Source organism: Tympanuchus pallidicinctus, unplaced genomic scaffold (genome assembly GCF_026119805.1).
Source record: "Tympanuchus pallidicinctus isolate F22 unplaced genomic scaffold, pur_lepc_1.0 scaffold2, whole genome shotgun sequence".
Classification (NCBI taxonomy): domain Eukaryota; kingdom Metazoa; phylum Chordata; class Aves; order Galliformes; family Phasianidae; genus Tympanuchus; species Tympanuchus pallidicinctus.
Window position 1 is genome coordinate 29,055,952 of NW_026294721.1, and position 15,379 is coordinate 29,071,330.

Genomic DNA, 15,379 nt, shown 5'->3' on the forward strand with positions numbered 1-15,379 from the left:
AGGTGCTTGGTAAACTGACAGCAGATTTTAAATAATCCTTTGTCATTATTTGATACCTACTGCTTTGTATGCAGCACTCTTCAAGACCAAAAATTGAAATGAAGTTGAAAATTATTGAAGAAAAAGTAGAAAATGAATGTTAAGTATATTTTGAGAAGCTTAATCATAGCTACAGCTAGTAGGAAACTGGAATCTGGAAGTTGCAATAAGTAGATTCACTTCTAGGACAAAAGCCATGTTATGCAAGTGATGTGCAGAAGTTCCTGATATGTTATTCTAAGGAAAATAATTAAGCTAGCAAAAAAGTACAGACTGTTAATTTCTTAGCAGAGGTAGATGGTGCTATTATTTGTTTAATCAGTTCTGGAATGTTTTGGCACTGCTTCACTTTGTAGAACAAAAGAAGAAATGACCTCTTCACAAAAAGAATGCTGTGGATAAGCTGATAGGTACCTTATCAAGTTTGCTATTGTAGCTATGCCAGACAGACATGTTAATGTGACATAGGCATTCTCTGCTATGGTATTTATACTTTGTCAGAGGTGTTTTGGAATTCATTTGTGACCTCATCCGGCATACAGAGAGGCTGCAAAGTTCTCAGAATTGATAAAACAAGCCCACTTTAAAATGAGCTTATTTTAAACTTCCTGGCTTTCAAAGAACTTCAGAAAATAGTCTATTTTCTAGCTTTGTACCTATTTGCTACTGATGCTTTTCTATGCTTCCGACATCTGAAGTGCCATAGCTGATGGCATTTCTTTAAGATTCTTTTAAGCTTAGGTTTCAAATAGATATTTTTCTAGGAGCACTGTGTGGGAGATTAAAGTCCTGTACGTAAGGTGTATGAATCTTAATCTGTAAGTAAGGACAAACTTGAAAATGTACTTCAGTTAGCACTAAGGAGTGTGAGAGGTGGAGAGAACTAGCCCAACAAGTTTTCTATCACTTAATAAACCAATCTAATCAGGCAAGAACTCTTTTTTTTTTTTTTTTTTTGTTCTTTAGTTAAGAGCCTTGGAAAGTTCTTTATTTTTAGGCAACTGGTTATCCTCTGGTCCTGAACATCATGAAATGTAGAAAGTATGGGACCCAGGACTGAGGAAGCAGAAGCAAGAAAGATCAGTTGGGACTGACTTTCCTAATTTTTTCCCTTATTTTCCTATGTCAAATTTTTAAAAATTAGGTTGGGTAGAGGTATGTATTAAGAAATAGATCAGTATTCTGGACAGTAGTGCATGGAATAGAAAAATATGAAAACACCCAGGTTGAGGCTACAAGGGAATAATGAGTAGAAAGTGACAATTTGATCTCACGTATGTCTATATGATAAAGTAATATATAATGTTTATATAAAAGTTAGACATGATTCTGCTGCCTCTGTACATTTTAAGTTTTGCAGTAAAGAGATAAATATTTGAATTGATTCTTGTTTTTGGGGATGGCCTTTGTTTTATATAAGCCAGAAGTGAGACCAGTGAGGATCTCCACACATGCTGGAAATCTTTTGCAAAGTATTTTTGCCAGTAAGTGTGGGCAACACCTGAAAATCCATTATCCCACTCTGGTTTTTTTTTGCCAGTAAACTCTCATTCCTATGCATTTTTTTCGCACAGTTGACGCTCATTACTTGATTAAAGGTTACAGTGTCCTTTCTCAAATAGAAAAGGAATGCATGCTCTAATTAGTAGAGTATGAAAGAGTATTCTATAAATGTAGTGATAATAAGGTGCAAAAAAAATGATAGCGAAGGGACAGAGGAAAGACAGTAATGAACTGCCAAATGTGGGTATGTGTGCCTGAACCATTCTAGCAGAAGCTAGAGAACCGTTCTCCCAAGAAGTAGCTGCAAATCTTCAGCAACAGCTTAAAGAAAAGTAAGAGCTGCTAGGGAGAGGGGGAAGCTGTTGTTTGGAAGGTCTGTATGTAAGAGCTCAGAATAAGGCTTTTAGGTCATAGATGGTATAAAAATGGAAATGGTAAGTGTTTTGGATTCCTGTATTATAAATGGGGAGGAAAGAGAAAAGTCTTGGAGACTGAGTGAAAAATATAAAGTAACTTATAGCAGTATATGTGAAATGCTCATGTACAATTTCTGTTATAATCTCTTAAAATTTCAGCACTTCAGTGTGAGATTGGCCCAGTTTTGGTTTTGATAGCATTACTGTTCAGAATTAGAGAGGAGCTCACTTAGTCTTGTAGGTATCTGTAGTTTGGCATGGAGAGCAAAATTCACTGTGAGTAGTGCTGGAAACTAGATGGTGTGAAATGTTATTTGGAATTTGACTTGATCTGAATTCCTGTTTAAGTCTACAAATTAACATAAGTATTTAATAATAATAATTTAATAATAACTGTACATGGCACAGTCAGGACTGGAAGACTTTTAACTATAAATTGGTTGGACTATTCACTATAAACAGTCTAGAACTATAAACTATTAACTGTCTTGGCAATGTACTCAGTATATTCTAAAAGTACAGTGTATTTCAGCGGCTGCTTCTCATTTTTTGTTTCACTTTAGATTACAGTTGATGTATCTGCAGTATTTCAAGAAATGGGAGGATAAACTTTACAACATTTGCTCACATGGAAGTTGTTCAAACTGTTGTTTTCTGTTAAAACTAGAGATGAACTACTAATTTTTGGGAGAGCATGGTTCTTCATGAACTCGGATTCACACTTGTTTTCTCTGAAATGTTGTCCTAAAGAACTGGAAACAGAATATTCCTTCATATTGTGGTTCTTGTGAACTGATATCTACACAAATTAGTGTAAAATGTGAGATGTTTTGTTGGAATAACTATGTTGAAGTCATTTAAAGTGATGAGAAATTAGGTATTGTTATGAGTGATATGTTAATCACAGTAGTTGATAACCAAATAAATACGAAAGGAATGAACCTCTTTATCAGTCGATTTCATCTTTAGTTTTAGCTGTATTTTAAGTAACTGAAAGCTATATCTGCAAAGACTTAAAAAAAATATATATACAATAATAATAATAATAAAGTGTTTATTATAATTTTAGTCAGATTCTATATTTGAGAATAGGTAGTCATAGCTTAAGTGCTACCTTTGAGTGAAATTATATCAAAAAGTAAAATATTGATAATGGGAGAGAAAATAGTGTGGAAATTGCTTGAGGATTTCAATAAAATCTAGCACTGCAGTAAGATGTAACAATACTGCAGGGATCTAATCTTATTAGGCTAAAGCACTTTCATCTTTAATTGCAAAAGGGCTTCAGGGTTTCCTTTAATACTTTTAAATATTTGATTCTTAGGAAAATCAGAGTTACTTTTCTCATCTCTTCTATCCTATTATATGCCTATACCACTTCCTGTAAGTAACATGCCTCAAAGGACAACTATGTAATAAGGATATACTTGTGGTAAAACTTTCCCAAAACTCTCTAGAAAGCACTTCTGAAATACATTTTAATACTTTTATTTGAATGTCTCACATTTTCAACTCATATCGACTCATTACTGTGTACGACTTACCTAGAATTCTACAATATCTTTGCCAAATATCCCATTGAACAAACAGTACAAAAGTTGATCATTATTTGCGAGAACTTGAAATTACAAAGCCAACAGCTGGGGCTGAACTCTGTGTTCAGCTAGATAGAGGATGTAAAAGCTTCACCCTTGGTACAATTACTGCCTGACATGTCTGAACTCCTGTATGCTCTTCAGAAGACTGTGCCTCAAGTGGTTATTGATACTGATGACCAAGGAACTGGACATCATGTTTTTTCCAGGCCTGTGGTCACCTGCATCCTTGGACAAATTATGTTTATTAGTTTGTCTCAGCTTGCTTATATTTTGTTTAAGTAAAATGACCAATTAAAATAACAAAACAAAACAATCAATTGAGGAGTTCATTTTTTTATTAATAAATCATAACTTTTTCTGTCATGGTGAGAGCAGTCCAATTTTGCCTTTATGAAAGAACTTTTAATTTAAATATAATGTTGACTTTTTACACAACTGGAAAGAGTTTCTGAAAGATCTGTAATTTCAAATGATATTCAGGACTGAATAGCAGATATATTTCACTAATAGAAAAATATCTAGGAACAAATACAGCAAAGCAGAAAATAAAACGCTAGCTTTAATATAATCTGTTTTTTACTAGTTCTTCTGTTCTTTTGCTATTTCCTGTCAGTGGATGTCAATGCCCCTTATTTGTTATAGGTCATGCTTTTAAAACTATTTTGGAATGTAGCAAAATTGCTGAAGTTGAACTTATTTTTCGTAACAGAATTTTAATGAAATGTAAGCAAGCAGAATTGGTGGAAGGTCATAAGATTGTGTTGTTGTTTCATTGAAGGTATAATTTTCTATTCTGTGAAGCTTACTGGAGACATCCAGCAACTACTTTATGAAGAAAAATGGCAGGAAGGGCTAAATCACAGTGGTGAGTGATATACTGATACAGTATCTATAGATAACGCTAAGAATAATGCTTATTATTTTTGTCTCAAAATGAAGGCTGTTGACCATGGGCTAGTGGAGGACCAGTGAGCTTTTTCAGCTATTTTTTTGAAGAAAGCATCCATCCTCTAGGTACTACAAGAAAGATCAGAAAACTCCAATTAAATTCCCATTTGAGTGAGACTGTGCTAAGATACTAGCTGATGTTCTATTTCCAGTCATGTTTAGACCACGGCAAGCAAATAGTTACCTTTTAAGTGTTTAAACACTTATTGCACGGGGCAATACCACTATATAATTGAACTAGAATTTTTATGTGATGGCAATAGGCAGCCACAATTTCAATCAACTTGTACTTTTCCCAGATGCATCACTGCACCTGAGCAGTGGGACTTGTCCAGTTTATCCAGATTGACAGCAGTACTGTGTGTCTCATTCCACCCTTACTGCCATGATTTAACTGGATTTTATTAGGAGGAAAAAAAATGGACTGGATGTGCAGAAGATGCAACAAAACTTTCTCAGACATCTGTGGAGCTTCTCAGTGGTCCCAAACAGGTTAGGTTCTCTTAGATTTGCTGGCCTGGAACCATAATCTGCTCTTCAATTAAGTCTCTTCTAACTTCTCCCTCATGGTCTATGTTAGCAAAGAGAAGGAAAGGTATTGAAGGGTCCTGCATGTGTACCACAGACAAAAGCTCCATTGCTTTTAACTGGAAATATGTCTGTATTAAAAACATCGAGCTTGAGCCCTGAAGATTGAATTACTGCACTGTTGTCTTCAGATAGTTCTTTTAAAGTAACTTCAAGAGCCCTTTTTTCTATAATACAGAACTTGCATTATATGTTAATGCTGTATAAATAGACATGGACAAGCATCATGAAACTTTTCTAGCTCTAGCTTATTGTTTTAAAACTCACTACCTCTATTTTTTTCATCAATTGAGATTTCAGCCTGCCTATAGAGAGTGCTATAATGATAATCACAACATGTTAGCACTTTAGAGTCTGGAGCGCTTCAGAGTTTACTTATTTCCACTTACTGAAGAATGTTTTTGTAGAGTCAGTGACTGTGTCAGTGCATTGAGAAGCAAGAGACTGGAACTACTGTCTTCATGTTGCTTATTAACAAAAAAGTTGACTGAACATGGTGAAATGCTATTCTTGCAGAGTGGTTCTGTTATAATACTTAGTTTGTGTGTAAATAATTACTTCAGTAGTTTAATGTTTCCCAGCTGAAAGCTTCAAAATCAGGTTGCCAAATCAGCAGACTTCTGATCAGAAGGTATTGTTGGACTGTAACCATGGAACAAAGTATGCATCCCACACACAATTTTCCTCTTCTTCTCATTTATTATTACTTATTAGTATTAATGACTTCAAGAGGAACTAAAATGAGAGTACCAGGGTAAAGATACCGTGGAAAGAAATGTGTAGATCTAAAATCTCTGCTTGTGATTATACTGAAAGATGAGTGCCTGGTATCAGAAATGGGGATTGGGTGGATGGAGAAGCAGCACAGCTCAGTCTGCACATTGTGTTTGGGGCTGGCAGCTCTCCAATATGCGAGACTGAACAAGGAATGGCCACGGTTTGCACAAACTACGTTAGTTCCTATTAATGGGTAGGAAGGGACTGGAACGACAGAATGGCCAGGGTTGGAAGGGACCTCAAGGATCATGAATCTCCAACCCCCCTGCCACATGCAGGGCCACCAATCTCCACGTTTAATGCTAAACCAGGCTTCCCAGGGCCCCATCCAACCTGATCTTGAACACCTCCAAGGATGGGGCATCCACAACCTCTTCAGGCAGCCTGAAGCACCAAAACCATTCTCAGTCAATACTCAGTTTTTGTGTTTCAAATACTGCGTGCTTAAATACTTACAATGTTTTAAAATGTTTTTCATAATACTGAGTTGAAGAAGTGTGTGTACTTTACCAGCTCTTATTTGTGTGGGGTGGCACAACCTGATAGGTTAAACTTTTACCAGCAGTTGCCTCCTCTACTCCCTGCACTGAGACATGTTACTCTAAGTAGGGTAAAATTGTTTCATGAAGTGATTACAGTGTGCAATCTTCTGAAATTTGCCTAATATGCAGCAACCTTTAATCCATTAAGGCTAAGAAAGGGTAACTGTGATAGCTTCTGTGGTAAACGAGTGGGGCTTCATCACCTTTGTGTTGCTGCTTTGTGTAATGCTTTTTTTCCCTTTCCTAAATCGGGATTTACCGCAGATGCTTCGCCCTATTAAACAGCTCCCGTGCCCAAATTCAGCGCGTCCAGCGAGCGCCGGCCGGCACACGCTCACATAACGCAGCAGGCACCGCCCTGGCCCGGATCCCTCGCGGCCCCTCGCTGAGCTGGGCCGGGGGCGGGCCGGGCTGTGCGTGCTGGGCGGGCCGGCGGCGGGCTGTTGCCATGGCTCCCGCAAGCCGGGGCAGCACCGCGGGCCGGCGGCGGCGGTGCTGAACGGACCAGCCATTTTGCTGGTGGAAAACAATGTGACACGGCGTGCCGGGCTCTGCCGAGCAATAAACACGCGTCTCCTCTGAGGACTCAGAAGAAACGGGCGCGCGAGTGAGTAAAGACAGCGGGTTAGCGCGTCGGAGCTGCCATTTTGACAAGCCGGTGACTGCCGCTGCCGTCGGCTGATCGGAGGCGGAATGCGGAGCGATAACGCCGCATATCTGCTGTCAGGCAGCCGAGCGGGTTTTTGTCTCGTAAAGGCGAGGCAGCCCCACGGCGTTATCTCGGTGCCCGCCGAGAGGGCTGAGCAGGGGCTGGCGGCCCCGCGGTTAGCAGCGGGCAGGTGCCGGACCGACCCCGCCCGGCCTGCCGACCCCGCGGGCTGCGCGCAGAGGGTGTGCCGCCGCGCTCCGCACAAAGGGAGGCTGCCGAGCATCCCGGCTCCGGGGAGACGTACGGCTCTGCGGGGACTGGTCCTGCCTTGTGAAACTGTGTTCCGAGCAAAACCGTTCGCGAGAAATAAGCTTCGCCAGGTACCTTTGTTTAAGGGATGGTTTGGTCACAGACTTGTGTGGAGTGATGGCTGAGTGCATCGGTCTGACTGCATCTTGTTTTAGTGTTGTGTTCTAACATAGCTGTAGAGTCAAAAGATTGCGTGCAGTAGCAGATGCAATCATATGTTTGCATTTCCTACCATAAAGGGTTTTCATTTTCCATTATGCTTTGTGCTGTCAGGATAGCATGGGATATGATACATTATCAAACTTGCAAACGTATTTGAAAAGCCTCAAGTCACTGAATTCTTTGTGATTGGAATTAATGCGTTGTGCTCAGCCTCGGCGTAACTAGCTTTAAATTGTCTGACTGCTGCTGTGCAATATGTAGGTCATAATAAGGAGCAGCTTTTTCACTAGGCTTCCATGGACTGCATGCCCCAGTGCTGTGGTTGATTGCTTTCTGGTACTGGCACTGGTAAGAGCAGCAGTGACACAGCCAGCTCACACCTCCCGTTCAGATATGGCACATACCGTGCTGCATGGAGCACAACACGCCCATTGTGTCCCTCTGCTCAATGCTTGGTACAAGGAAGGAAACCAGCACTCCACATGGAGCACAAGCACAATTAACAGCACAGGGCGGTTAAACTTTTATTGAACGATCCCAGTGGCAGGCTTTCTGCTTAACAAAAAATAAATAAAACCATGAATGCAAATGTGAGGCAGTCATTGAAACACAGTAAGTCATCTGATTGGGGTTGTGTGTTCGTACTGTAGGTTTTCAATGCAAAAGGAATTGCTCTGAACAGATATCACAACGCGTCTGTTTTACAGAGGTCGATAAAACTACAGTTCCTCAATACAAACTTTTATAGTAAAAGTATCATTTCATGAACTACTAAATGTATTCTTGCTAATATAATTCTTAATTACCTAATACCGAAATGCATTTGATTATTCTGGCAACTGAATGATATGATTTGCTTTGTAACTAGAGAAAAGAAATAATTGGTATTAACTCTTAATTACATGGCTTTCAGTTACATTGAGATGAACCATTTATTTGAACAGTTGAGAAGGCATGAGATCAGGAATTTGAGGTCTGGGATCTTTATAGTTAAATTAGTAACCAGTTTCTGTAATTAGGAGTCAAATTCCAATGTGTTATTTCTGTGTATATGTGCTGCAAAGGTATTTGGATAAACGTGGTCAGCAACTATTCCCCAAATGGAACATCGCATTTAGAAATAGCAGTTGATAAACAGATCGCAACCATGTATTTTCCCTCTTAGAAAAGCTCCATCTTTCTCAAACTGTTTCAGGATTTCACTAACAGATGAATGTACACCCCAACTTCTTATGTGTAGAGGTCATATAGTAAATTGTTTAGAGATCCACTTTTTTCTGTGTTCTGATAAGTGGAATGAATATTTACAGCGTGATGCTACATGAATATTCATGATTGAGTCTTTAATTATGTTGAAAATGATAAGCTGATCTAGCATTTCCTTTAGGAGGTGTTTGTCAGCCTCTAACAAAGAGATAGAGAGCTTCTATTATTACAGTAAGAAGTATAGGCATAGTAGTATGCAAAAAGTCAAGGACCTTACAGATCAAGCTGGATATATCTTACTGTGAAAAAATTGTAGTCTAAGAAAGCATATGAGGACTAGCTGTGACAAATCAACGTACAGCCAGTTAGGTGCTGGTAGATGCATCTTATTAGTCTCTATTATTATTGAGAACAATATTCTGCATTCTTTCTATTCTGTCGTTCTCCCTTTGTCTTCTTTCTCATATCAGTTCCCGGCTTCCCTCTGTTGCCTTACTGTCTCTTTGGCAACATCTGATCCCCTCTGAGGTATTTGTAAATCAAATCGGTGACTGTCAGTAATGGCCATGAAGGTGCTGCAATGGAATATGGTTAGAAGGAAGAATGTTAATGAGTTAGAGGGGAAAAAGCAGTGACTAAGTAAAGTGTGTACCCAATATGGACTAATGGTACGTGATATAAGGTATGAAGGTCTTGTCTCAAATGTTGAAATCAAATAGGTATAGAAGAGGATATACGTTTTTCAGCTCACGATCAACTACATTTTTAAAGGCTAGTAAGAAGATCTTGAGAATAATATGAGACAAGACAAATTGGATATTTCAGCAGTGGAAAGGTTGACATCAAATTTCAGTTAAAGCATAGTTTTTTTTTTTCATTTCAGGAGAACTATGGTTTCAGTCCAAGAAATTATTGTACTTGATTTGAAAATCTGTAGGTTATGCAAAGTCAGACTGTTTTGGTCTGCAGTGAGGTAAATAACACCAGCTGTCATGCTTTAACATGAGTCACTTCAAACATTTTTGAGAGATCTGACTCTTGAAGGTGACTCTGGGCCTATGTGTTGTGATTATAAACAGGTTACCAGCAAAGCAAAAGCAGGGAGATCAATCCTGAAACATAATATTACAGCAGCAGGTGCAAATAACAATAAAAATGAAGAGATGGATTAAAGAAGCCAAGTGCTGTAGCAGTTTGGTATGTTTGTTTAAAATCACTAGATTTGAACAAACATTGATAAGCATCGACCAACCATGTGTTCTGTGGAGCACAATAACCTTCTAAGAGTGCTAATGTGGGAATGTAATCTGCCCTCCACCTATGGGCTAGTCCCTGAAATGCCATAGACTTACATATATGATCAACGTGAGCAACAGTACGGATGTCACATGCCTAGAGACCGCTCTCAGATATCAAATTAGAGTGCAGTGTATAAGGTTGCACTGTGGAACAGCCGAATGCTGCTTCCGTATTGGAAGGATCAGGTATTGTGTATGATATGCCAATGATAGGGTTCATCTGGAGCAAGTAAATTACATCAGATGTGACCTTGTAACAAAAGTTTTGCTCCAGTGAGGCTGTCTGAGTAATGCGGACAATTCTTGGAGGTTTGTAAATTTGAATTTTGCAAATATGTAGTTTGATGTATCACACTGATACTGATCATTTTCTGTATCACTATTTCAGTATTGCATTGTTGTTACTCACTGACAGAATGTATTTTCTTTATATTCTGTTGGATGTAGTGTAGAGCATTCTGTTAAGGAAATGTTAGGTACCCATGGTACCTAAATACTACAGGTACTCAGACTTTGTTCATTTTTCTTCAGATAGTGTGGCTTCTTTACACACAAGCATATTACCAAAAGTATACTCCCATAAAAAAAAAAAAAAAAAAAAAAAAAAAAAGGCTCAGTGAGATGCTGATATTTCTATTATTGTGAAATGCCTTAACTATCTTGAGCCCAGCCTAAAACAAAAAGGTAAAAAGACTTTCATAGGCAGTGATGTAATGGCAAACCTCATGGATGTGAAGGATTATGGTGTGATAGTGGACAGAAGTATAAACTTAAAGGGCAGCATGCGTCTGAGCAAAGGCATGCTGAATGACAGCATTTTAGATCTATTCCTGCTTTGTTTTTCTGATGCATTAAATGTATTTTTCTGTTCAAATCTATTGTTCTGTAACAGCATAGCTAATGTTGCTGTAAAGCAGGAAATTCCAAAGACTGAGCCTTTTCTCCTAGCTTCTGTCCCTAAATAGACTTACTTTATGTCCTCTGCTGAACAATGATAGTGTTCTGATTCATCCATCCTTAAAAATCTCAGCAGCCACCATTAAGGGGTTGAAGAGGACAGATGTGCTTCTGTGTTCTTAAGTAACCTAAATAGCATAATATGTTATTTTAACAGTTGATGCTGAGGATCCCAAGCCTCAAAGAATAGTGGTGAAGGTGGGGGGGAGAGAAGAAGCTAGCAAGAAAAGCAATGCTTTTTCCTCCCAGTCCTTGCAGCAATCAAGTTATACAATAAGTTTTTTTATTTACCTTTTCAACAGATAAGTTGAATAATGTTGAAATGTGGAATAACAAAAGCTTGACTTATTTGTAGAGTATTTTTCTAGTATTATTTGCACAAGTATTGAAGGAATGTACAACTGAAATGTTTGATATGTAAGTTTAGCCACAGTTGCTGACTAGCTACATTTGCCCTCAAATAGTGAGTTTTACTCTTGCTACCTCAGGACTCAGAAGAAAAGTGAAAGATACTTGAAGGAAACCCAAGGGAATCAATAATGGCAGTTTTCATAGCTGAAAAAGCAATGTTTTGCAGGCTTGCAAGAGCATTAAGAGGCGTTGATGTCTCAAGATTGTGTTTGTTTGTAACATCAACAGTTCTGCTAAGAGGAGGTTGATAGTTATGACTGAAGGTTAAAATAGCTGGAAGGATCCTTTCAGAGTTTAAAAACAAGAACAACAGTGAAAAAAAAACAACAACCAACACAGTTCCTTAATGATTCTCTTTTCCTTTAGTGAAGACAATAAGTGAGTTCCTGGTTCAACCACAGTAATCCTGAAAGGCAGTTCTAAAGCTCCTAAGAGGCTTAAATTACATGATGTAGCCAATGATGGGAAGGAGGGGAACTACATCAAGAGCAAGATAGCCATAGCTTGTCCTTTTCAATATATTGCCGTCTTGTCTGAGGAATCAATTCTAACCTGAATAAGAAGATTTCTTAAGACAGAGTATGTTGAATGTTAAGTATAGCCAAGTATTCCTTGATGGGGAAAGTGTGTTAGACACAAGTGTGTGAAGTCACAAAAAACACAATGTGTCACCTTGCAAAAAAGTACAGATATTACTCAAACATGATGTACGTGGTGCAGACGATGCAACAGATTTTGCTTTAGTAATCTAGTCCTAAGTGTTTGTACCTGATGTAAGACCGTAGAAGGTTAATAAGTTCCTAATGACAGAGATCTGATGCATGTTTTTCATACAATATGGTGACTCATCTTTAGATTTAGATATAAGGAATACCAACAAAAGAACAGAAATAGGGATTTCTGAATTGTGAATTGTGGAAGATAGATTAGTACTTCAGCTTACCATATACAGAAAAGGTAGTTATGAAAACAGGGTGGTAAGATTTATATTTTTACTCGAAGTATCGAGATTAATTACAAAGCCAAAGAAGACTGCCACAAAACCCATAAGAGAACAAATTTCAGTTCATGCAAATATCTAGACTACTTCTGGTCTCCTAATTGGAATAAAGTGTGAATATATGTAAAAATCTTAATGGCTTTTGGTAGCTGATTTCATAAACTGTTTTGGCTCTAACTATAGCAAGGGTATCCAGTAGGGTTGACTTCCTAAAAGCCATGTTTCACCAAAGTTTAGCTTTAGGAAAGGGGAAGAGGAAGCCTGTCCATGATTCAGGTCTCTGACATGTGAAAAATGCATGAACTCGAGATTTCACACATTACTGCAGAGGTCTGTGTTTGTGACTATGAACAGTATTTTCATTACTAGAGGTGCCCACAGGAGGAACATAGCAATCTACTTGAATATCACTAAGTGAATTAAGTGTAGGGCAGATGTAACTAAACCATATGTTTAAACACTGCTCTTGCTAATTATATCTTGATATTAAAAATGCTACACAATAACTATAAAACCAGAATTATTTCCTTTTTTTCTCAGCATAAATTTAATCTGAAATTGAGTATTAGCACCAAATTTTGAAAAAGGTGTAAAATGGGATTTGTAAAGTACTAAATGCCTGTTTCTCAGTGAATTTTATTTTGTTTGAGAGCCTCACTTTCTCTATTATGCAGATAATGAGAACTTTTATAGTTGAAGTAATAAATAATGAGGATTAAATAATTGATGTGAGGTGATTATTAATTGGCGAGAATGCCAAAGAAACTGTGTTATTGGAAGGCTGATCAGTAAATCCTCAGCACAGATTGCTTTGTGCTCTCCAGTGAAGCAGATGAGTTGCTGGATTAGAAGTCTCCATCTTTGGCTCAGTATATTGTTTTTAAGCACCACAAGACATGTATGCAACTTTTGAATTTCAAAAAGACTGTAGCTTTTCAGGCAATCCTAAACTCACCTAAATATGGTGTATAGTTAATGCTTCCCTTCTAACATAGAGCTCACACTACTGATTACTTTGTATTTTGTGTTTTACCCTCCTTCAAATCTTGAGCAGCTATTGTTTGTTTTATGTATCAACGCTGTACTTTCTTTCCTATTAAAGATATAGTAAGGGTTTTGGAGATAAGCATACAGTAGCATCCCAAAAGGGTGCCACTGAAAAGTATTCAGTACGTATCACTGAAGTCATATACTGATCCTGTGATTCACACTGCTCCTTCTAGCCAGTTATGCATCTCGTATATTTTAATGAACAGCTTCTGACAGAAGGTTGCAGTTGCTAGCACTACATTTATTAAATTTTACTTCTAATTAACTGGGAACTCTGAGCAGTGACACTCTCCCAGATAGTGCAATTAGCATAAATTTGATTGTTGTTCTTCTAGATAAATCTGTAGTTCTTAGGAATCCCAAAGAAATAACAATTTCAATATGACTAATGCAATCAGATGGGTTACTTTGAATAACCACAATGTAAAAGATGTTAATCAAAGGAAGTGATTGTAGGAGAGAGAGGTGAGGTGTTGATAGGTTTGGCAGTAGAATGAAGGCCAAACCAAAGACTTTGGTTTGACATACAAGTTTTAAATTTGTTATGTGTGTACTTGTAGGTTTATGCTTTTACACGATTTTGACAGTGGCATTTGATTCACTGATTATGGTCTTGGGTACGGGCCAGGTTCAGGGCACAATTGATTGTCAGAACTCTCACAAACTCTAGAAAAATTATTTGCAAGTCTACACCTACATACTATGGTAAAATATTAGGGGGATGCTTTCCAGCACAGGGAAATTGTTTTCTTACAAGCAAGTTAAAAATCTTGTGGGCTTAAATTAATCTAGGTGTGAATTTGTTTACTTTCTGTAATATTTAGTGGTGTAATTATCTTAAATGTATGCTATTTAAAGTGTAGATTAGTCATTGTTTAGCTAAAACCTCAAGCAAAAATGAACACATCAGTAGGACTAAGTAAAAACTATGAGCTGTACAACAGCAAATGTGTTACACTGCCTCTATGTAGACATGTTCCACTTCAAATTCTGACGTGCACTCACTGTACCAGAGGAGAAAGTGCAGATGAATTATTTCCTAATGAATGGATAAAAAGACCACTCTCTCAGTTGTTATCTGAAAGGAAACTACATCTTAGTAATTGTTTCTATCAATGTTAGTTCATCACTGTGTAAAAAAGGGATTGGAGTTGAGTTATCTTTGTAATAGATGCTTAACATAGTAGATGGAACACACAAGATTGCAAAAGTAAACTGAAAAACAGATGTATTAACTAATGTTTCTGACCACTCAACTGTAATACCAGTTGTTTCCTGATTTCTTAAAGGAAGCTTAGCAGAAACAAAAAATTCAGAAGGGATTTGAAGAACAAGCAAATAGTGGCTCTATAGATAAACTTGAGAAGTATTCTTGTGTTAGAAGGATACTATCTGTTACAAATGAATGAAAGAATAGGTGGGAAAATCTGTGCAGAAGTTGTACAAAGTTGCAATGAGAGCTTTGGGAGTTGCAGGAGGAGACAGACAAAGAATTGAGAAAGCTCTAGGAAGGGAAGAGATGGAAGTAAAACTGCTGTGGTGGAAAGACATGGAGGCAGCTGTGTGCCTGCTAGTGGACAATGTACATCTACTGCTCCAGAGTAGACAAGTGTGACAGCCTCAAAGCAAAAAGCCAGAGTAGTCTCTTGGGACAAATTTTACGTTGATCATAAAGTGGTATTACTGAAAACCACAGGCCTGGATGCTGTAGTTAAATTGTGTTATGACAGAGGCCTAAACAACAGCATTCCTGATAAGGAGCAAACAAAAACAACTGTATTGTTCCTGAGATTGAAGGGAAGCAGGTGTGAGGAAAAATGAGTTGGCTCCTTGAGTAACTAACGTCATTATTTGCATTCTAGTCAAATTTCTGACTTACACACAGTATGCCAGCACATACCATGGATTTTTCTTGTATTTTAGTCT

At 37.9% G+C, this 15,379-nt stretch overlaps 1 protein-coding gene across 38 annotated transcripts in view; it reads left to right on the forward strand.

Moving 5' to 3' along the window:
• The first annotated feature begins 1,732 nt into the window (after positions 1-1,732).
• The window catches only part of SORBS2 (sorbin and SH3 domain containing 2), a 143,254-nt gene continuing 129,607 nt past the window's right edge, over positions 1,733-15,379 (forward strand). For 6 of the 38 annotated variants that reach the window (XM_052682553.1, XM_052682558.1, XM_052682562.1 and 3 more), the window contains exons 1-2: positions 1,734-1,976; positions 4,335-4,421. The gene's annotated coding sequence lies outside the window, so the exon portion shown is untranslated. Of the gene's footprint in view, positions 1,977-4,334; positions 4,422-4,803; positions 4,997-6,839; positions 7,019-7,231; positions 7,441-15,379 lie in introns of those variants that run through there. The other 32 variants (XM_052682572.1, XM_052682565.1, XM_052682568.1 and 29 more) reach the window with 19 other exon arrangements.